The following is a 24,748-nucleotide window of genomic DNA, read 5'->3' as shown; positions in this document are numbered from 1 at the left end:
GCAAGCGTCTGCCTCCGTTCCTAAGAATGCAGAGCGTGAAGGACCTTCGATGACGTCGCGGTCACGTGAGCGGTCAGGTCAGGTTAAAAAGTCATCTTATATGCCGGAAAATACGGTAATTATTTTGAGAGCAGAGAACAACCTCTCTACACTAACTTGGGTTGGTGGCAAAGCAGTAACCACTCGGGCAACATCTCTGACAATGTCAGGATACAGAGGAATCGCTTGTTGCACTGTTATTTTTGATGAACGGTCAAATTTCTCAATTTCTTTTAGTGCACATGAAAAATTCTGCTGAAATGTACTGGCTGTGTTCTTTGATGGGGATGACTCTTGTTCTATGCAGGAATGCTTTGCACGGTCCTTGTGATTCAAATATTTTTCTAAATTAAATTCTTCATCAGTTGATGAGGGTGAAGATGTGGCAGGACGACCAAATTCTTCTTGTTCCTCCTGACTGTTCTGCAACCCTTTCATCCTTACTGCTATTTCAAACAGAGCTTCTTTCCCTTTAGTTAGCTGTTGATCATCTAGAAGAATCCGATGCATTGGGTCTACATAAACAGCTGCCAAAAGAATGTTATTTTGTAATAGTAGCTCCTCTCTCCGTTTCATTGATGTAGCAATGCCACTTGCAATTAACCCTCCTCTTTGGACAGGCGAAACATCAGGTTCTTCCACTCCTTTAAGAAAATACCTGGAGTTAAGTCCTCTGCTTGTAATTTTTTAGTCACTGTAAATGGGTGCTCTAGCAATTTTTCCAGCTCAGTCACCTGATTCCACTGACTTTCATTTAGCGTCAGTTGAGGGTTAGCCATGTCTACAAGAAAGGTTTTCAGTTCAACCAAGCACTGAATCATTAAGTAAGTACTGCCCCATCGTGTGGCTTGATCAATAATTGCCCCTTTTCCAGCACGTCTCTTCAAAATTGAGTCAACTTTAGGCATTCTGGCAACAGTAGTCAATTTTCTCACCTTGTCAGTCAGTGCAGCAGCATGTCCTTCTTGCAGACTGTCTTATAGCCAGCTGTAGCTTATGCACAACACAGCGCATGTGATGAATGAAAGAACGTATTGACACAGTTTCAACAAGATCATCTAAACCAGAGGTCCCCAACCGCCGGTCCGCGGACCAGGACCGGGCCGTTGGGGTTTTTCAGCCGGTCCGCGGCGCCCCTGTTCAGCGGTCACGTGGGACCGCTCATTAGAGAAATGAATAGGCTGCTCCACCTCCCATAGGGGCGGAGCCACATAATTCATTTCTCTAATGAAGCGGTGCCGGTGACCGCTGACAGAGGAAGAGGCTGCGGCACCGACGACCAGCTGTCCGGGGGAAGGAGCGGGACGCCGGGAGCAGGTAAGTATCGCATATTCACCTATCCTCGTTCCACACGCCGGGCGCTGTCTCCATCTTCCCGGCGTCTCTCTCTCCTCACTGACTGCAGGCAGAGGGCGCGATGACGCATATAGTGTGCGCGCCGCCCTCTGCCTGATCAGTCAGTGCAGGGAGACGCCGGGAAGATGGCGCCGAGGAGCTGCAAGCAAGACAGGTGAGTATGTGTTTTATTATTTTTATTGCAGCAGCAGCACAGCTATGGGGCAATAATGAACGGTGCAGAGCACTATATGGCACAGCTATGGGGCAATAATGGTGCAGAGCACTATATGGCACAGCTATGGGGCAATAATGGTGCAGAGCACTATATGGCACAGCTATGGGACAATAATGGTGCAGAGCACTATATGGCACAGCTATGGGGCAATAATGGACGGTGCAGAGCACTATATGGCACAGCTATGGGGCAATGGTGCAGAGCACTATATGGCACAGCTATGGGGCAATGGTGCAGAGCACTATATGGCACAGCTATGGGGCAATGGTGCAGAGCACTATATGGCACAGCTATGGGGCAATGGTGCAGAGCACTATATGGCACAGCTATGGGGCAATGGTGCAGAGCACTATATGGCACAGCTATGGGGCAATGGTGCAGAGCACTATATGGCACAGCTATGGGGCAATGGTGCAGAGCACTATATGGCACAGCTATGGGGCAATGGTGCAGAGCACTATATGGCACAGCTATGGGGCAATGGTGCAGAGCACTATATGGCACAGCTATGGGGCAATGGTGCAGAGCACTATATGGCACAGCTATGGGGCAATGGTGCAGAGCATTATATGGCACAGCTATGGGGCAATGGTGCAGAGCACTATATGGCACAGCTATGGGGCAACAGTGCAGAGCACTATATGGCACAGCTATGGGGCAACGGTGCAGAGCACTATATGGCACAGCTATGGGGCAACGGTGCAGAGCACTATATGGCACAGCTATGGGGCAATAATGGTGCAGAGCACCAGGGAAACAAGCATGGTGCTCCCACTCATTCTGAACCTATGGTAAGTTGAATCACATTCTCATTATAAATGTCATAATTATATGATAAGTATGCACTAAGCTCCATCCCTCCATAACCCCACCCCCATATGACCAAAGCCCCGCCCCTGCCCCGCCCCCACCGGGCCATGGAAAACTGGTCTTGCTTAAAGCCGGTCCCTGGTGCAAAAAAGGTTGGGGACCTCTGATCTAAACTATCATGTTGCTGTTCATCTGAAGCAACTTCAGTTTGCTCCTCAGTTACAATACTGTGTTCCTCTATTTCAAACATTTCTGTGTCTGTGGACCCAGAATGTTATTCTAGCTGCTGGTCACCATCATTACTCTCATTCATTAGCTTAATAGTACTTATCATATTTGAAGCATTGTCAGTTACGACAGAAAGAACTTGCTCTTTTTTAAGTTCATAGTCTTCCAGAACCTTGTCCACCAAGACCTGGAGAAACTCACTGGTGTGATGAGCTTTGGTGTCTTTTACTGCCAATGTCTTGGTACCTATTTCATTTTTGTCACAAACAAATCGGACATTGATGGCAAAATAGTTCACTCTGCGACGTGTGCAGGCATCCATTTTAAGAAACAGAAAGCGTCCCTTGAGAGTTTTTTTAAATTCTTCCTTTTGTTTAAAAGCTTCTTCGATTACTAATTTTCTAATACTCTCTCTCTCCAGAGAAACACCAAGCTTGCGGGCCATTTCCCCATTCAGACACATAAAAGCTGGTCGTGAAAATAATGAAATAGGCACATTATCCTTTACAACAAGCTCTATGACCTGTTTTTTAAATGTATCTACTGTTATTGTCACAGTAACTGTCACTGACAAAATATCTTGCAACTGATGGCTGCAAAGTTCTCTGCTCCTTTGTTTGGCTGGAAGAGCTGGGCACTGGTTCATTGGTTTGGATGCAGTCTTTCTCATCCACTGCTTTCAGTACTTCTGGATGAAAGCGCTGTAAATGTCTCTTTAGATTAGAAACTCTGGTAGGAGCATTTTTATCTTTGCCTGAATATGCACTGATCTTGGCTTCACATCATTTGTTTTCGTCTGGATCATTTGTCATACACTGACAGACATAATGTTTTCTATCTTGAGTGATGGTGAAATGTTCAAATACAGCTGATTTAATGTGACGTTTCTTTGACATTCTCAGGTTTTTAATTCTGCATTCACAATCCAAATGACAATTGTTTTTTCCTAAAAACAATTGTACAAAATTATTGCCAGGTCGTACAACTGACATAGTGGTCAGTAATACTGTTATTCATCATGTACTCACAGTTAACTGATGCAAAGTTTGTTGAAAGGATAATACTTCTTACAGTCTTCCTCTTCTGAGTAGAAGCTGTGAGATGCTTGGAAGACGCACACCTAGTAAACATCTAGTCTAGAGGAGGAGCTTTACTACTAAGAATTTGCAACACATTTTCACTTTCAGTTTCATACATTGTAAGTAGGGGCACCATGAGGTTAACCAAGTACAAGATTAGATAAGGGCAGTGGAGAACAGTGACACACAAGAAGTAAGAAATGTCTCTATCTCCAGCAGAACTGCTTATCACTGTTGCTCATAGTTTGATAGAACACATATATTTGAGTAACACTTATAAAATTCATATGAAAGTTCAATTATGAAATATTAATAATCTTTTTTAAAAGCTGGAGTCGGAGTCGGTACATTTCTACCGACTTCGACCAAAACTAACTCCGACTCCACAGCCCTGCTTTAAAGTTCCTGAAGATGTGAAAATGATCTCTGCAAAGTATATAGTTTCTGACTAACAACTTTCTTCCATGGTATAAAAAGCAGAAACGTGCCTTGAGGAGCAAAATCATCTTCATGCATGACAATGAACCATCTCATGCTGCAAAGAATACCTTTGAGTCATTGGCTGCTATGGGCATAAAAGGAGATAAACATGTGTGGCCACCATCTTCCCCTGTCCTCAACCCTATAGAGAACCTTTGGAGTATCATCAAGCAAAAGATCTATGAGGGTGGGAGGCAGTTCACATCAAAACAGTAGCTCTGGGAGGATATTCTGACTTCATGCAAAGAAATACAAGCAGAAACTCTCCAAAAACTCACAAGTTCAATGGATGCAAGAATTGTGAAGGTGATATCAAAGAAAGGTTCCTATGTTAACATGTAACTTGGCCTGTTAGGATGTTTTGGAGTTAAATAGCTTTTTTGTTCAGTGAATGTGACCCCCTAATGCTGCAAATTCCACAAATGAGCATTTTCAGTTCTTTAAAACATATCAAATGTCTAGAAATTCTACTGTGCCTAATAATTTGGAACAGTACATTTTGAGGTTTTATTCATTTTGGAGATTATACTGTTATTATTGGGAGGTTTCTTCAATAAAATTCGATGTATACTCTAAAGGGTGATGACTTATTAGACTGACTCATTTGGACCGACCATTTAGGAAAATCCGAGAAAAATATAATTTGCATAATAATTTGGAACATAGTGTATATGGGGCATCTATGGGGCCATAAAGAACTGCATGGAGCATATTTGTATATGGAGCATCTTATGGGGCCATAAAGAACTGTATGGGGTATTATATGGGGCTTCTGATTCAATATGGATATTCAAAAACACTTAACCTACTGATGTCTCAATTAATTTTACTTTTATTGGTATCGATTTTTATTTTTGACATTCACCGGTAGCTGCTGCATTTTCCACCCTAGGCTTATACTAGAGTCAATAAGTTTTCCCAGTTTTTTGTGGCAAAATTAGGGGGGGGTTGGCTTATACTCGAGTATATACGGTAAGTTGTTGCCAAAAGTTTTGAGATGGACACAAATTTTGGATGACACACAGGCGGCTGTTTACACCTTTAGGGTATGTGCACACGTAGAAAGGAGCTCTGCGGATTTTTCCGCAGTGGATTTTAGAAATCTGCAGGTAAAAGGCACTGCGTTTTACCTGCGGATTTACCGCGGTTTTTATGCGGATTCCACCTGCGGATTCCTATTATGGAGCAGGTGTAAACCGCTGCGGAATCCGCACAAAGAATCGACATGCTGCGGAATGTAAACAGCAGCGTTTCTGTGCGTTTTTTTCGCAGCATGGGCACTGAGGATTGCGTTTTCCATAGGTTTACATTGTACTGTAAACGCATGGAAAGCTGCTGCGGACCCGCAGCTGCAGATCCACTGCAGATCCGCAGCAAAATCCGCAACGTGTGCACATAGCCTTATAGTTGCAATTTTCAGTAACTCTAGATTATAATAAAGAATGATCAAATGAAATGTAAAAAAAATAAATCATTCCTTCCTATGAAAATTAAAAATCTCAAAACCCCCATTTCCATTGATTTTCAGCCCTGCCACAAAGTGACATGCTTACATCATTTCAGTGATCTTCTCTTTAGCAGTCAGGCTAATTGAATTATAAGAAAAGACTGGTTGATTCAAATAGAGGCAATGGTGTTGGAAATCATTGTCTACTTCTGTTAATCATGGTTGCCTCCAAGGAAACATGCGCAGTCATCATTGCTCTGCATCAAAAGGGCTTTACTAGCAAGAACATTGCCAATTGTTAAATTGACCCCCAAGTAAAGCATTTATTGGATCATTAAGAATGTCAAAGAGCATTTGATTGCTTTTGCATATGCTGACAGCAGCACGCTGTTTAATTGCCTACTAGTGATTGAGCGAGTGTGCCCGTTACTCAAGTTTTCCGAGTATGCTCGAGTGTTCTCCGAGTTTTTTGGGCGTGCTCGTAAATTATGTTTGATCCACACAGCTGCATGATTTGAGGCTGTTAAGACAACCTGAACACATGCCACTTCGCTCAAAAAACAGGGTATAAAAAATGGCCTTCAGATTGTTTGGAACATCTAGAAGTACAATTCTCCAGATAAAAAAAGGTGAATTCTGTTACGAGTCCTAGTAACGCATACTGAGGGCACTCATGTGAATACTGCCGTGAATAAAGAAGGAGATCTAACCATCCTTTAAAAGCATCTTCTCCCAACGATCCAGGAGCAATTCGGTGATGAACAATGTTTTTTTCCAGCATAATGGAGACCATGACACAGGTAAACGTGACAACCAAGTGGCTTAGTGAGCGAAACATTTACATTTTGGATCAATGGCCAGGAAATTCCCTGGTGGTAAAGGGCAGAAGTCTGGAGAAAGAAGGATCAGGCGGTGGAAATATTGCTGCTTAACAGAAATGTCATGTATTTGTCAAATGTAAAAGCGTAGACGAAGCATTTCATTGCGAAGCGAGAGTCGGGTGTGGTGGGTCCCTGGTTTCATACACTGCAGGTGATGTTACCTTTGCTAATAGTACTAAATGTGTGGTCTATATGCTGCTAGATAGAATGATGGTATGCAGGATTGTCACTGGCTTATTTACGCATCACTCAGCACTTTTTACTTTCCATACGGACACTTTTTTCTGGCATAATACTTTTTTGTATTTTACGGATTTCATATGGACTATACAATGTATTTTACGCTATACTTCCCAGTGTACCAACTTCTTTGTTTCCTGTATTTGTTTCTCCAATTCGTGTTGATTATTGTGATACTGATTTTATATGTTTTTTTTAGTAATTTACAAAAAAGATTTGGTAAAATCCTTCTGTCTCTTCATTCAATTCCACACAGCCTCGGTGTTGTGGAGATCAGGGCTCCGTGAGGGGCCACATCATCACTTTCAGGACTCCTCGTTTTCCTGAAGAATACATTTGGAGCCAATTAGATGCCTCCCTGGTTATATTATGTGATAGATAATTGTCATTCTATATTTCTCACTATTGAGGGCAGTAAGAAATGGGCAATGGTTAGGACGGTAGAAGTAGTGGTCAGCCAAGGAAACTTAGTGCAGTAGATGAAAAACATGAAGAAGATGTCCAGCAGTGCCATCAGCTCAGAACAGGCAGAAAACAGTGGGACTCAGCTACACCCATCCACCGATCAGAAAAGTCATCTTTTTATACCTACCAAATGGAAACAAGTCTAAATGACTCAGCTATGCATGAAAGCATAGAAACTGGGGTGCAGAAAATGTCAGCAGGTTCTCTGGATGGAGGAGTAAAATGTGAACTATTCGCTTATAACAAAAGCATTTTTTTTTGTGAAAAGCTGGAGCACAGCACGACAAAGAAGGTTAGCGTCAGGGCCGTATTTGCCACTAGGCACTTGAGGGCATGTGCCTAGGGCTGCAGCACTTGAGCTAGGTTTTTTCTTTTATTTTTTTATTATTATTTTTTTAAATAAAAGTCCGGGGTCAAGTGAAACCCCCCTCCCTGAAGACTTCATACTCCCCTTCCTCCAGCGGTGGCTGCAACTCAGTCTCTGCGCCGGCAGCGCGTCCTGTCTTCAGCGGTCACGTGGTACCGCTCATTAAGGTGATGAATATGGACATATTCATCACCTTAATGAGCGGTACCACGTGACCGCTCATACAGGAAGGAAGATGCTGCAGAGATGCCGGGAAGTTCTGCACCGCGCGGTGAGAGGCGAGTATGACAGGGGAGAAGGATGGGGGAGCCATGCACGCAGGGTGGGAGGATGGGGGAGCCATGCACGCAGGGTGGGAGGATGGGGGAGCCATGCACGCAGGGTGGGAGGATGGGGGAGCCATGCACGCAGGGTGGGAGGATGGGGGAGCCATGCACGCAGGGTGGGAGGATGGGGGAGCCATGCACGCAGGGTGGGAGGATGGGGGAGCCATGCACGCAGGGTGGGAGGATGGGGGAGCCATGCACGCAGGGTGGGAGGATGGGGGAGCCATGCACGCAGGGTGGGAGGATGGGGGAGCCATGCACGCAGGGTGGGAGGATGGGGGAGCCATGCACGCAGGGTGGGAGGATGGGGGAGCCATGCACGCAGGGTGGGAGGATGGGGGAGCCATGCACACAAGGTGGGAGGATGGGGGAGCCATGCACGCAGAGTGGGAGGATGGGGGAGCCATGCACGCAGGGTGGGAAGATGGGGGAGCCATGCACGCAGGGTGGGAAGATAGGGGAGCCATGCACGCAGGGTGGGAGGATGGAGTATAAATACTGGGCCCTATAGGGAGGACACAGTGTAAGAGGACAGTGTGAAGAGGGAGCCGATATGAAAAGGAGAGGTCAGTGTGAAGAGCATGTACTATAAGAGGGACAGTGTGGGGGTCATATTTTGTGCAGACAATATAGTGAGGGGCAATTTTGTATTCAGGAGCATTATAATGACACTTGTATCTTTAAGGGCGTCATGTGGAGATTTTCTGCAAAAGAGCAGAGAAGATGGAAGTCTGCAGAGACGGCTGTGGATGGGATCTGGACAAGATGAAGAAAAGAACGGCTCCAGAGGCGACGTCATCTATAAGGTACCTGGATGTAAATGTTATTTGTGATACTGACTAACTCATGTTTTTATTTATATTAGGAGCATTAAAGGGGATGTCCAGATTTGTAATGAGTCTGCAGTCATTCTTTGTGACTGCAGACTTCTGAATTCTCACAGTGCGCACTGCACGCTGTCAGGATGCTCTCGTGCTGGCGATTTACATACATGCGGTCATGTGCTGACTAGACATGTGTGTCCTCCGTCAATGAAAATGAACTAAGCGAGGCCGGGCACGTCTAGTCGGAATGTGGTCAGAAGTATACAAATCGCATGCTTGTGCTGACATGACTGTCCACTGTCAAGGGAGAATCCTAAAAGTGTGCAGTGCATGAGTTGTGAGAATTCAGAAGCTGCAATGTCAGGATTCAGCTCTGCAGGTTCCAGTAGTCGTCACATGGACACTGCACTCACATGCGACTTTCACACATGGTCCTGTGACACCGAGCTTCTCTTCCCGCTTCTCTCAGTTTTTCACTGAACATTGAGAGCATTAGTGAGAGGAGCTCATGGGCACATGACTGAGTGTGCAAACCGCATATGTCCTTGGCGGAGGGGGGGCACCAAAATGAATTCTTGCCCCTGGTGCCAGAAACCCTAGATACACCTCTGCTGGTATGCTACTGCGGGCGGCGATTACTGGGTCCGGTGGAGGGAGGTCTGTGCACAATGCAGCACAGGCAGTGAGGCAGGGACTGAGGGTGTGCACAGAGAGAGAATGGAGACCAGGAGACTGCCCGTCCCAGTCTACGCCGTAGCCTGGAGCCCTCATTATATGTCAATGGAATATGTCCGTTAATAAATTGTTTTTCTAAAGCTTTATAGTGTAGTTTTAGGTCAGAGTGATGGCTACTTGCGGACATGTGCGGCAATTGCGGTTTTGCACTTGCGGTGATACAAAAAAACACTGCTAGCAGTGTTTTTTTCCATTGCTGCAAGTACCGCATTTGCCGGATCGCGGCAAAACCGCAAGTGCCGCACATGTCTGCAAGTCCCATAGGGAATGAATGAGGCCGAACGCAGTGTTGACCGTAAGTGATCCATTACGTGGAAGATGCGGAAAAACTGCCGGATCTGCTGCAAAAGGCTAGTTTCACATCAGCGATTTTTGCCAAAGTCACTGCCGATAGTGTCATACTCACCAAAGGGGGAGGCAGCACTAAAAGTGCCTAGGGCAGCAGAAACTCTAAATACGGCCCTGGTTAGCGTGGACAGTGACGCCTAATGGAGGGTCCTGAAAATTTAAGACTGCCTTTCAGCAAATGGAGTTGGAGATTTGTTCAGGACCAACGGTGCCCTCAATACAAAATACAGGCAGATACTTATCCATTATGTAATATCATCAGTGAGGGGTCTGATGGTCTCTAAATGTATTATGGAGCAGAATGACCCCAAACACCCAGCCAATGTCATTAACAAGGACCCTGGAAGTAATGATGTGGCCCCTCAGAGCCCTGATGTCACATCATCCAGTCTGGCTGGTGTCACATGAAGACACGAAAAGATCTGCACAAGCCTCATACACAAAAGATGTGGGGGTCACTTCTCCAAGATGTTTGGAACAAACTCCTACTGAGCTCGTTTATAAACTGTGTACAAGTGCCGAGAAGTGATGAAGAAGGTGACAGGTGATCACCAGATACTAATGATGGAGATGACTAGTCACGGGCAGTTACCAGATACTAATGATTGAGGCGAAAGGTGGTCAACAGATATTGACAATGGAGGCGACGGGCGGTCACCAAGATTGATGGGACTTAAATTTCTCTTTTGTTCATTCACTTTGCTTTTTCTTTTTTAATTAATCTGTTAACACTTCTATTTTCGAAAGCTTCTTACTTTGAAGCATTTTTTCCATACCACCCTAAAGCATTTGCACAGTTCTGTAAGGACTGAAGATTTGCTAACTATTAGACATTTGGTCTTAATACAATAATGCAGTGTGTATATATTGATCTAGTCTAAGAAATGCTGACATGCTCAGTATTGTTGGTGCTGATGCCATCTCAGCCAGGGCATTAGTATCAGCCTAGCAGTGCTGGCACAGCATTTCATCAAGCCATTGGGTAATTGGACTACTGGGTACATTTCTGCTCTGAAATGCAGAATAAGCAGGGTTTCTGAACCTTAATATATTGTATAAAAGGAAGTTTATTGCACTTGTTTTCACATGTAAGAATCCTATACAATATATCATATGATGGACACTGGCTAGGAGGAGAATCAGGTGCACCTCTCTCACCTAAGTGCCCGGCTCCAGCACAGGTCTGACATAATGCAGTACACCTGGGTGTAAGCCTGTGAAATGCAGGGTGTAGTCCTCATATATAAAGAGGGCGAGGTGAACAGAGCAACGTGATTTGGACAGGAAACACTTTCCTGCTTAAGTCACAGGGACAAAATAAAATGCATGATGTGAACAGTAGGAGGAGGCCTCAGAGAAAACCGTAATAAGATGTCCGCACCCAGAAAGCGACCTGCACAAAATGCTTTGTATTTGGCTAAATTTGTAGACACCTGCGGCATTACAACTGAGTTACTATATCCCCAACCATCAACGTCAGCTGTGGTCACGGATACCATATACACCACAGCAACTCTCCATGACACATATCCTGCATCAGCTCAGGTCACTATACAAGAACATGCTCTACAGGTGGAAGTCCCTTTATGTCATGAGGACATAGTGATCACTGTCCACTTCTCAGGCCTTGGGCTTGCGGAGCAGCATACCATGAAGTATTTCATTGGGCAGAGTGCTCCACTTATCCTGGGTGTTTACTAGAGTGATTGCTGATAAAGCCTGGATCCACTTGAATAATATGTTAAACATTACAGAGAAAACAGCACTTCAGGTGGCGGTAAGTGCGGCCTCTTAAGCACGAGATGCCATGCGATGGAGACGGAGGGGCCATTAATTACACAGCACGCTGAAATATGCAAGCAGCTATGGGAAGACTGGGATCAGTAAACTGGGATCTCACTAAATACCTGGAGAAAGTTGGCAAAAAACGTTGATCAGGTTGCATATAGCAGCAGTGGGCAGCAGGTGTAGATGCACCAATACAGACCACCATACTGACCAAGAGATCCATGATCTAGTGCTGTGCTTAGACCACAGTAATTACATATACAGTACAGACCAAAAGTTTGGACACACCTCATTTAAAGATTTTTCTGTATTTTCGTGACTATGAAAATTGTACATTCACACTGAAGGCATCAGAACTATGAAATAACACATGTGGAATTATATACTTAACAAAAAAGTGTGAAACAACTGAAAACATGTCTTATATTCTCAAAGTAGCCACCTATTGCTTTGATGAATGCTTTGCACACTCTTGGCATTCTCTTGATGAGCTTCAAGAGGTAGTCTCCGGGAATGGTCTTCCAACAATCTTGAAGGAGTTCCCAGAGATACTTAGCACTTGTTGGCCCTTTTGCCTTCACTCTGTGGTCCAGCTCACCCCAAACCATCTCGACTGGGTTCAGGTCTGCTGACTGTGGAGGCCAGGTCATCTGGCATAGCGCCCCATCACTCTCCTTCTTGGTCAAATAGCCCTTACACAGCCTGGAGGTGTGTTTGGGGTCATTGTCCTGTTGAAAAATAAATGATGGTCCAACTAAACGCAAACCGGATGGAATAGCATGCCGCTGCAAGATGCTGTGGTAGCCATGCTGGCTCAGTATGCCTTCAATTTTGAATAAATCCCTAACAGTGTCACCAGCAAAGCATTCCCACACCATCACACCTCCTCCTCCTCCATGCTTCACGGTGGGAACCAGGCATGTAGAGTCCATCCGTTCACTTTTTCTGCATCGCACAAAGACACGGTGGTTGGAACCAAAGATCTCAAATTTGGACTCCTCAGACCAAAGCACAGATTTTTACTGGTCTAATGTCCATTCCTTGTGTTCTTTAGCCCAAACAAGTATCTTCTGCTTGTTGCCTGTCCTTAGCAGTGGTTTCCTAGCAGCTATTTTACCATGAAGGCCTGCTGCACAAAGTCTCCTCTTAACTGTAGAGATGTGTCTGCTGCTAGAACACTGTGTGGCATTGACCTGGTCTCTAATCTGAGCTGCTGTTAACCTGCGATTTCTGAGGCTGGTGACTCGGATAAACATCCTCAGAAGGAGAGGTGACTCTTGGTCTTCCTTTCCTGGGTCGGTCCTCATGTGAGCCAGTTTCTTTGTAGTGCTTGATGGTTTTTGCCACTGCACTTGGGGACACTTTCAAAGTTTTCCCAATTTTTCGGACTGACTGATCTTCATTTCTTAAAGTAATAATGGCCACTCGTTTTTCTTTACTTAGCTGCTTTTTTCTTGCCATAATACAAATTCTAACAGTCTATTCAGTAGGACTATCAGCTGTGTATCCACCAGACTTCTGCACAACACAACTAATGGTCAAAACCCCATTTATAAGGCAAGAAATCCCACTTATTAAACCTGACAGGGCACACCTGTGAAGTGAAAACCATTCCCGGTGACTACCTCTTGAAGCTCATCAAGAGAATGCCAAGAGTGTGCAAAGCAGTCATCAAAGCAAAAGGTGGCTACTTTGAAGAACCTAGAATATAAGACATATTTTCAGTTGTTTCACACTTTTTTGTTAAGCATATAATTCCACATGTGTTAATTCATAGTTTTGATGCCTTCAGTGGGAATGTACAATTTTCATAGTTATGAAAATACAGAAAAATCTTTAAATGAGAAGGTGTGTCCAGACTTTTGGTCTGTACTATATATTATCATGCTTCGGCACTGGGTCTCAGCCACATACCTCCAGCATGTTCCTAATCACAGTACAAGCAAGCCATCGTACTGCCCAAATCAACGCCCCATTTAATGTGTAAGCCAGGACGGTTTCCAGTGTACATGCAAAATACTTCCATAGGGTGACACTAGCCAAGGATAAATCCAAATGTGTCATTAGGGTCTCCACTGAGCTGGTGTACAATAGTATTAGAGTTGAGCAAAAGATATGAAAGGACCCTGGTCCAGTGGCCATGTTGGTAGTTGTGACAGGAGGACCAGAGAGCCCTGCAAACCTTCTCCTACCAGATGGCATCCATGGTGTCACTTCTGAATGCTAGGCTTGGCATGTCATGTACAAGTGCTTCTTACTAAATTAGAATATCATCAAAAAGTTAATTTATTTCAGTTCTTCAATACAAAAAGTGAAACTCATATTATATAGAGTCATTAAAAACAGAGTGATCTATTTCACGTGTTTATTTCTGTTGATGATTATGGCTTGTACAGTATGTGTCTTGCCACAATAAAGACATAGAGCCAGGCCTACAAATCAGAAGAGGTATCAGGAATGCCAGCAGGTAGGAGAAGGTTCCGAGGGCTCTAGTCTGATGGCCATTGACTACTGATGTGGCCACTGGACCAGGGTCCTGCAAATCTTTTTACTCAATAATAGTTAAAGGAGTTCCCCACAAAAAAGAGACTATGCTATTCCTTAGATCAGTGTTGCCTAACTCAGGTCCTCAAGAGCCACCAACAGGTCATGTTTTCAGGATTTCTTTCGTATTGCCCAGGTGATAATTACAGGACCTGCACAGGTAATAATTCCATCCCCTGGGCAAAACTAAGGAAATCCTGAAAACATGATATGTTGGGGGCTCTTGGGGACCGCAGTTGGGGGAACACTGCCTTAGGAGATACCTGATGAAATAATACCACATTAGCAGATGGAGTGATGAGATGAAATACAGAAGCCTTCAGCTACCACCATACAACATAAAGCGAATGCCACGATAGCATGTGGATGACCACTGCCACTGTTTGGCATCCATCCAGCTCGTACAGTAATTCAGGAGCTTCTCTTGTCATATACGTTAAATTGAAGCAAACAAGGAGCCTCATGACTGAACAAAGCAGCTGAAAGGAAGAAAGGCTGCAGTTCAGAAAGAAACTGATAATGCAGAAAAATTCTTATTTTATTACTATTTTTTTTTTTTTATCAGCGTTCCCCTTTGATTAGTTGAAACTGTGCTTCTCTACATAATATTTTTATCCTTAACTGCAGGATTGGATTACGTAATCAACCATTTATATGGGAGATTTTGTCTGCAGAGCCCAGCAAGGAAATGAAGAAATGCAGGACCCATACTGAACCCCCGCAGGAGCCTGGATCGTTACAGTCGTGAAAGCGCTGACCGGCTGCAGATACTCCGTCACTGTCTGTGTACAATTAGGCTCCGATATACTGAAACCATTGACTGCAATATCCAGGGAATATCCCCCTCCTGGCGGAGAAACGTAGCAGATCCTGCGACAGCAAACTAACACTGAGCAATTAGCAACTGTTGAGTGTTAATTGTCTAACGAGATCCTGCATCTTTCCACACCCAAATAAGATCAGATGTCAGAATCATATCTGGGCGATAGATTACAACAAATGCTCACAGATCTGTAACGGGGGAAGAGTCACAAGGGTGCTAATGCTAACCATTCAACTCAATGGGGGACAATCTACAAGAAACACCATGGCACCTGGGACTGAACAGCGCCTGCATGCACGGTCAGGACTACCCCTCCTTACAATGCCCCCTCTGCCACACCAGTGATCATGGGAGAATCAGGTTTACTAATGAATGCCAGTAAATTTTAGCTAAAGACTAATGACACATAGCAGGAATTTTCTTGGAATTAGTAATTAGCTCTGGTCTAGTCCGTGGGTCCATGCTGCGAGAATGCCAAGACTAAATGCTGGAAATTGTGCTATTTGCAGGTGCCTACACACTACACAATGGCAGGTCTGCCTAGATATGCAGTAGAGCCCACCGCCATCCCCTTTGGGATTAGGTAAAAACTAGGTTTTATTAAATTCCAGAATGGCAACTATGACTTGCCTGCAGACCAAGTTGTCTAGTGATATGTTTAGCACCTACTCAATGCCCGGACCACCATTTATCGCTGGTCCACCACCCTCAAGACCACAGCAAAGATTAACTAGTCTGTATGGAGGGGCATTTGTGTATGGGCAATCCCGCTCTATTGAAAATAACTACCGTAAGTGTTCTACAGTTTATCAATGAGGAAACAAATATTTTAGCAAAAATAGTACTAATCTAGAATAGACAAACACCTGCGGCCATGATGCTTTCAGTATTAGAAAGAAGTAATATATAAGAGGGCAGAGCTAGACCGAAGCTGATGAAGGGGGATGAGAGCGACGTCGTCCAGGATTTAGCCAGATCAGAAAGGATAAAATAAGACACAATCTCACTCCTCCTGTCTACAGCATCTGTATGACCAACAGCCAGGAGTCTGACCCCCTAAAATCTAAAAAGACTAAAAGGGAATAGAAATCTAAAATTAAAACTGCAGCTCTCTAGTATAGATCATACCCCTTCCAAAACAATAGATCACTGACACTAAAGAAGAGCTCCAAGAAGCAAAGTCCCTGTATCTCAGAACTAATGAGGATACAACCTCCACACTGAGGCCTCCTTCACATGTCTGTGTTTGCAGTATGTGTTGTATCAGCTTTTCATGGATACCACAAGTACCCATTATAACCTATGAAGTCTGCTTTATACCAAGAGCAGAGATGCAAAAGGCCATTAGAAGTCTACGTGTTTGTGTCAAACACACAGTACATGGATGGTATCCATGTGCCATCTGTGTTTAACATGGCAAAGTATAGCAGAAGCTTTATCATTTATTTTTCTGTTGACAAACCAGGAAAAAAAAAAACAAAAGAACAAACTTAACACAGGTACTGTTTTTCCTGTACCGGTTTTAAACAGACGTGTGAAGCAGAGCTGTGGAGTCGATAAGCCAAACCTAAGACTCCTCAGTTTCCCCGACTCCACAGCACTGGTCACTACCGACATGTACATAAAGTGCAGCACAGATTCATCTCATCTCCGACCCCACAGCACTGGTCACTACCGACATGTACATAAAGTGCAGCACAGATTCATCTCATCTCCGACCCCACAGCACTGGTCACTACCGACATGTACATAAAGTGCAGCACAGATTCATCTCATCTCCGACCCCACAGAACTGGTCACTACCGACATGTACATAAAGTGCAGCACAGATTCATCTCATCTCCGACCCCACAGAACTGGTCACTACCGACATGTACATAAAGTGCAGCACAGATTCATCTCACCTCCGACCCCACAGAAGTGGTCACTACCGACATGTACATAAAGTGCAGCACAGATTCATCTCACCTCCGACCCCACAGAACTGGTCACTACCGACATGTACATAAAGTGCAGCACAGATTCATCTCACCTCCGACCCCACAGAAGTGGTCACTACCGACATGTACAAAGTGCAGCACAGATTCAGCTCATCTAAAAGCAGAGATCCTTATATATCAGGAACAGAAATTTATAGGACATTTCATAATTTTCTCAATTAGAAAACATTTACAGCACATCCTGCATTGTACTACTGTACCCAATTTACTATGTATTTTAGGAGTCGGTACATTTTATACCAACTAAAACTCCACCAAAATGGACACCGACTCCACAGCCTTGGTGTGAAGGAGGCCAAAAAGGACAGCAAAAGGTTTTCGTATCCCAAGTGAATGAGTCAAGCAGGTATGAAAGCAAATGTCACGATCCCCAACCCCAGCTAAGTAACAATATTCTGCTCATTTTGTAATTTTTTTTTTCTTTAATTACGTAAGAATTTTCACTTTTCCACATCAAGCAGGCACAACACATTGCTACAAGTATACAAATGCTTGTAAAACAAGAAAATACAAAATGTAGTCAAAGTAGCCAAAATATTTCCGCAAAACACAGCAGAAAATTCTTAACCCTTCTGGCACAAATATTGTTAGAAGAATGACATTCTATCAGTGTGTGCAAAATCTTTGGAGCAAAATGAGGTCATCCACACTACCCTGCCTGCTGTATGATGTATCTAATCCGATCACGTGCGATACTGTGTGCCAAGCTTTACATCTAATCCTATCAGGTATATAATGCCATCTAGTGGGATTCTGTTTCCTGAGCTGTGGTATCTAATCCTATCATGTATGATGTATCTAATCCTATACGGTTTCGTACTCGGCTGAGCCATGTATCTAATCCTATCCTGCGCGATACTGTTTGCTGAGCTGTGTATCTAGCCCTATCCTGTGTGATATTGTCTGACGATCTTGTGTATCTAGGCCTGTTGCATGTGATAATGTATCTAATCTTATCCTATATGATCATACTGATAGGGAATTTAGACTGTGAGCCCCAATGGGTAAAGTGATGACAAGCTATATAAGCAAAGCAAAATAATGATGATGCTGCTATCTGTGGATCTGGTGTATCCAACTCTGTTACATGTGATATGGTATGTCAATAACAAGCAGGATGGGTTTTAAAGAGAAATTCTCAGCACGATTTTGCAGTGTAAATAAAATACATGGCCATAAAGTCGCTGTTCTACAGACTAATTTGATCTCTTTGGTGAAGAAACTCACTTGTTATTTTATAATCCGGATTTGACATTTTCTGGTAATGAGATGGTGCATGTGGGCGGGACTGTGCATTGTGTCTTCTCCTCCTGCCCAGGCCCCTCTGCATGCCTCTGGTGTTTGAATGACAGGTCATTGATTTTTTCAGTGACATGCCCTTGTATGAAGTCTGGTGACAGAGCAAGTCATTGCTGTAGTTGGAGATTGATTTCCTGGCTAGGCAACAATAAAATGTTGCCGTGGGTTGTGTGAGCAGTCAATCCAAACATCAGAGGCAGGAGTAAGGGTTGGAGCAGGAGAAGAAGTCACAGTGCACAGTACTGCGTCCTTTGCACTGAAATCTCAGAACAAAAAAAAAAGAATTTCTTTACCAAATTAATCTGTATAACAGCGATATTATCGCCATGTTTTTACTTTATAGTGTAAAATCGTGCTGACAGCTTCTCTTTAAAGCCCCCCATCATGTAATGTACCTAGTGATATATTGCCATGTACCTTGCCGGACGTTGCAGTAGGAGGATCCTTCTCCAGCGCTTGTCAGCATAGATCTGTAAGAGGCTTATGAGTTAAATGCTCGGGTACACGTGGCACACAAACCATACAGTGCTATCTGCTTGATGACCTTGCTTTGCCTCAGCCACTGGATTTACACTTACTGGTTTCTAAGTGCTTTGTGGTTTTTGGGGCCAAAAGGACACCAGATGGAAGATTAACCCTACAGTAGGAGAAAAAAATATCCAAAGTATCTCTATGTTTCCAGCGGTTGTCACTTCTACACAACCACTGCATAACTGGTCAATAGTTTCCGTTCAGCCATCTGGGTCAGTTAAGTTATTGGGGTCTTCAATGGCAGCCATATTGGTTATCACAGTAACTAATTATTCTGCTTGCGTCAGACAATGTTACTAACACCTTGTTTAAGAGGCTCCTCTCATGGATTATAGGCCTATACCCCTCCACCTCATGTATTTCCACCGCTCCTCAGGCAGACGCACAGAATCTCATTATCTTCAATGGCAATGTTAGATCATTTACCAATTCTCCCTATGGGTTCCCCTGGACCAGAACATCCTGATTCTATTTGCTTTGGAAGCTGAGCTCTTAATTAGATAAATAAGTGCGGCGAGCTGAACCCTACAATTAGTGGGGAGGCTATCGGCTGCGCTCTGTAATCAGCCCATCACAAGGCAGCAGACATTGTTCCTGGAGAATAAGCTGCAGCCGGCGGGACATTGTGCCTTGTTTCTGGGATTACATGGAGACAAAGGAGCACACAGGTGGAGAGCAGTCTCTACAGCGCCAATTCACATTGTCTGCCACTATAATGACTACGGAAAGGAGTCACTTATCCTAATGGGTAAAAATGTGAGGGAGTCAGATACAAAGCGTACACAGCTCACATCATGGAGAAAAATGTACGATATGTATATACATGGCAATCACCATCTGTATGTTAAAGGACATGTATTTCTACCATTTAGCTTTTGTTATCACGCTTGCTCATGTTTCTATGACTCCCATAGAAGTGAATAGACTGTGCACACGGCCAACTCCATTTTCATTTTCTGCCATAGGCAAGGTGATCTCTGTTCTGGAGACACGTGGGGGCTCTAAAAGTAATAGATATAGCCTATGAATACAAGCCATATATCCCACAAGTGGCAATAACCCTTTAAGAGAAAGGTTTCTGAAACCTATCCGATCCAGGGGAGATCATCTTGTGTTAGTTTTTGGAGCTCCTATAGAAACACCTCTATATAAATGAGTGCACGGGCAGCGAGACCCATTCTCAAGATAGATGTGGGTTCACCTATATCCAGTAAAGTGTTTAAAAAGACTACAAAGTCAAAATCAACCTGAGCCATCTCCCAATTTCCATCGGCATGAACTACTGCAGTACTATTTATGAGCACTAGATGGAGTACTAACTTATGAGCTTGTTGTATACTATTCTAGAGCGAGGTAAATATACATAATCTACATGCAAACACATAACACAGCCTTCCCATGAACCTCCTCATCATGTCCGCAGTGCCATATGCAGTCAGTGCTTTCCCATCCCCATCACTACTTCCTCTATGAAGCTGCCCAATACCATGGGAACGTAGGAGCCTGATACGTGGGGTACATCCAACAGAAGGTTAATGTGACCCCTGCAGCACTCCTGACATAATAGCTCAGATCTAATAATCAGCACGTCGTGGTATAAAGTCAATGATTGGGGGGGGGGGGGGGGGGCGATTTATAAAATGCAGCACACATCAGAGTTTGAGTCACAGCTCCACAAATTGTGGCAAGAAATGATCAGGGCCCAGGACTGGGATTACACCCTACATTAAGATCTGTGCATGCTGTCAGTGAATATCCAGAGGTGGCAAACTTGTCAGAGCTGTCAGGGGATGACCTTGCTACAAACTAATCCCAGCATTTATTGAACAATATAGAATTACAAAATCTTAGAATGACAAGCGACAGACAGCAGATAACAGGCAGATTACAGCCTAATGGACATAGCACTAAAATTACCAGGAATGGAAAAATGGAAGTGTGAATCTGCTGGTAAAGGGCCACTTGCCCTGCAGTATATGTTTCTGGAGGTCCTCCACACTTATGAGTGTGATTTTTTTATTCACTTCTTGTCCCCAATTCTCAGTGATGAACCATAAAGTCAACCTGCTCTCATCTTGAAAGGGCTGATAACAGTGAGCAATGGCTGACTTTTATTATTACTGCTTGAAGTATCTGACAACAGGAAACGATAGATTGTACTATAGTGCAAATAAAGGAAGAATAGACATGTATTCAGGATACAGGGTAGTACATATTGGTATTTCGCTTGGGGCAAAAGTGGTCGGTGACCCCGGAGGAATGTCAGAAATGGCACATATAAAACCAGTGTGTATAAAGAGAAACGTGTCCTTGGAGATTTCATGTCAACTAAATAAACAGTTCAGTAATGGTAAAAAGACACACGGGGACCGACAGGTTGGACGGGTTGGGAGGTATGACAGAGGAATCCCTGCAGGGAGCGGCCTTACCAGGGCCCACAAGTGGCTAAAGGTAAGTTCATGAGGCGGGTAACAGATGGGGATGGAAACATCTAAAATTAAACACAATTTAATGGCAAATACGGAGCATCTGGTGATCTATGTAGATTATTATACGACTGGATAATTCCAGGAATCGGTTATTTAAAGCCAAAGAAAGATATCAGAGTGCTGGATCTGGCCCACGCGGACAATAAATCTGCCCACACTGGCTTTTATCACCTCCATCATTTATCTACAAGAATTGATTCCTGTACAAACAAAACCCACAACGTCAGTGTGAACAGAGTCCTACTCTGATCTATGACAAGCAATCCGACCATTGCTACTCTCCATTCACCAACATCCTCTCCTGTCACGTTTTATTCAGCTATTTATGGTAAAACTGGGTGACAACTAATGGCTGCTCTTCTATCTTCCAAACATGTTGTTGGCAGCTCTCCTAAATGGCACACTTGTCTAGATAATCGCCATGGCCCAATTACTAAGATGGGAATATGTTATTCTTTTCTTTTTTATTTTATTAAAAAGCACATGCAGGATTGTCAGAGAATCATCACTATACCAGCTCTGAGCAGACGAAAATTTGAGCCACAATTGGAGCCATTCTCAGGCTTTTTTTATTTATATTAATTTAATATAATATATGTTACATTTAAATCTTTTTTTCTTTTTCATTTGGCAAGTAACAAATAAAAGCCACATTTTTGTTTTGCAAATGTGGCCCAAGTCATAATTTGTGTCTTTTTTGCTGCAGACACCAAAAACAGGTGCCGAATATACCATAAGTATCTGATATATGCAGGCCTTACCCTTCTCACAAAGGTGGTCCTTGGATTCCTATATTGTGGCCACTGTGAAAAGAGAAATGGCTAAAAAGATAGCAAAATGGAGTTAGACTGTTCGATTTCTTGAACTTCAAGTCTTTAACAGAAACAGATGGAGACGCACATACAAGGCCAAGTCTCCACTGACAGCAGCCTGCTAGACGCCGTGGTAGGGGATCCTCTTTCAGGGATATGACAAATCTCTTAGATGGGAATGCTCCCTAAAAAAGTGTACGTCCATCACTAATGAACTTTACAAATGGGCCCATGGCAAAGCTCAAAACCCCCCTCCCTGCACAAAAGAAAAAAACAAACAAACAAAAAAACCACACACAACACGCTATACATATCTACAGGTTCTATCACCACAATTACTCACTGGTCTTCTGGCTTCCTATTCCAGAAGGGGGCATCAGGTGGAGGAAGAGACCACTCAAAGTCCCATTCTGTCTGCTACAGAAGATCGGATTAGGAGACTGCTGCAATTTGGAGAAACAGAAGTCCGGTAGGACAGTACATCCAAAAAATTTTGCTGCGTGTTGGGCTCATTTTTTTTTTTTTTAAATAAGTTTATTAGTAGTGGACAACCCCTTTACTTTCCTATGACCTAATGTGCACAGCTCCCATGCAGAGCTATGTGTCTCCCTTGTTACAGACAAATACTATAGCTCCGGCGTTGTGCCCTCCTTTCTCTCCCAATTCCTTGATATTTACAAAGAGCAGACTATAGTATACTCATACTTGTGCTGTAGCTCCATGTAGGCAGTTATATCACATCAGTAATCAAGAATAACAAAGTGGGTGACAGTATCCTTCTGACAAAATGAGGGAAACCGCAACAAGACCTATTGTAAGTCAATGATGGATCCAGCACAGCCTCACAGCTTCTGTTGATAACAGAGGCCACAACGCATATGTGAGCAAAACCTAAACCAGTGATGGCGAACCTATGACACGCGTGTCAGTGCTGACACGCGTAGTCATTTTCAGTGACACGCCGGCCGCGGCCCCATAGAAATTGCTTCTTTCCCAGGGTCTGAAGGAGAGGAAACTCTCCTTCAGGCCCTGGGAACCATATTAATGTGTAAAATAAAGAATTAAAATAAAAAATATTGCTATACTCACCTCTCCGACGCAGCCTGGACCTCACCGAGGGAACCGGCAGCGTTGTTTGCTTAAAATTCGCGCTTTTCCTTCCTTACGTGAAGTCCCGGCTTGTGATTGGTCGCGCGCCGCCCATGTGGCCGCGACGCGACCAATCACAGCAAGCCGTGACGTAATTTTAGGTCCTTCAGGATTTTAAAATTACATTCTGGCTTGTGATTGGTCGCGTCGCGGCCACATGGGCGGCACGCGACCAATCACAAGCCGGGACTTCACGTAAGGAAGGAAAAGCGCGAATTTTAAGCAAACAACGCTGCCGGTTCCCTCGGTGAGGTCCAGGCTGCGTCGGAGAGGTGAGTATAGCAATATTTTTTATTTTAATTCTTTATTTTACACATTAATGTTGTTTCGATACCGATACCCGATACCACAAAAGTATCGGATCTCGGTATCGGAATTCCGATACAGCAAATATCGGCCGATACCCGATACTTGCGGTATCGGAATGCTCAACAATGGCATCCGATCCGATTTTTTATCGGATCGGATGCCATGCAGGAGGTCTGTGGGTCCAAACAACAGAGCTCCGGTGCAGAGCGTCTAGGCCTGGGACTTCCGGTAGGCCAGGCGCAGCTCCCGGAAGTCCCAGGCCTCTGCGTCGGATCTGTGTTGTTTGGGCGACATTGCGCTGCTCCCTGCTGCGCCAACCAGAAGTCCCAGGCTGCACTTCTGAGGCCTGAGGAGATAGCTGTCTGGAGGCCCTGTGATAGCTGTCTGGAGGCCCTGTGATAGCTGTCTGGAGGCCCTGTGATAGCTGTCTGGAGGCCCTGTGATAGCTGTCTGGAGGCCCTGTGATAGCTGTCTGGAGGCCCTGTGATAGCTGTCTGGAGGCCCTGTGATAGCTGTCTGGAGGCCCTGTGATAGCTGTCTGGAGGCCCTGTGATAGCTGTCTGGAGGCCCTGTGATAGCTGTCTGGAGGCCCTGTGATAGCTGTCTGGAGGCCCTGTGATAGCTGTCTGGAGGCCCTGTGATAGCTGTCTGGAGGCCCTGTGATAGCTGTCTGGAGGCCCTGTGATAGCTGTCTGGAGGCCCTGTGATAGCTGTCTGGAGGCCCTGTGATAGCTGTCTGGAGGCCCTGTGATAGCTGTCTGGAGGCCCTGTGATAGCTGTCTGGAGGCCCTGTGATAGCTGTCTGGAGGCCCTGTGATAGCTGTCTGGAGGCCCTGTGATAGCTGTCTGGAGGCCCTGTGATAGCTGTCTGGAGGCCCTGTGATAGCTGTCTGGAGGCCCTGTGATAGCTGTCTGGAGGCCCTGTGATAGCTGTCTGGAGGCCCTGTGATAGCTGTCTGGAGGCCCTGTGATAGCTGTCTGGAGGCCCTGTGATAGCTGTCTGGAGGCCCTGTGATAGCTGTCTGGAGGCCCTGTGATAGCTGTCTGGAGGCCCTGTGATAGCTGTCTGGAGGCCCTGTGATAGCTGTCTGGAGGCCCTGTGATAGCTGTCTGGAGGCCCTGTGATAGCTGTCTGGAGGCCCTGTGATAGCTGTCTGGAGGC

General features: G+C 44.5%; 1 protein-coding gene across 1 annotated transcript in view; it reads right to left on the bottom strand.

Annotated features, from left to right (window-relative positions):
• The window catches only part of NPDC1 (neural proliferation, differentiation and control 1), a 122,866-nt gene that overhangs the window by 78,794 nt on the left and 19,324 nt on the right, over positions 1-24,748 (bottom strand). The gene's annotated exons all lie outside the window — the stretch shown is intronic.

This window comes from Ranitomeya variabilis, chromosome 2 (genome assembly GCF_051348905.1).
Source record: "Ranitomeya variabilis isolate aRanVar5 chromosome 2, aRanVar5.hap1, whole genome shotgun sequence".
Taxonomy (NCBI): domain Eukaryota; kingdom Metazoa; phylum Chordata; class Amphibia; order Anura; family Dendrobatidae; genus Ranitomeya; species Ranitomeya variabilis.
This window is presented reverse-complemented; position numbering and strand designations above follow the sequence as displayed.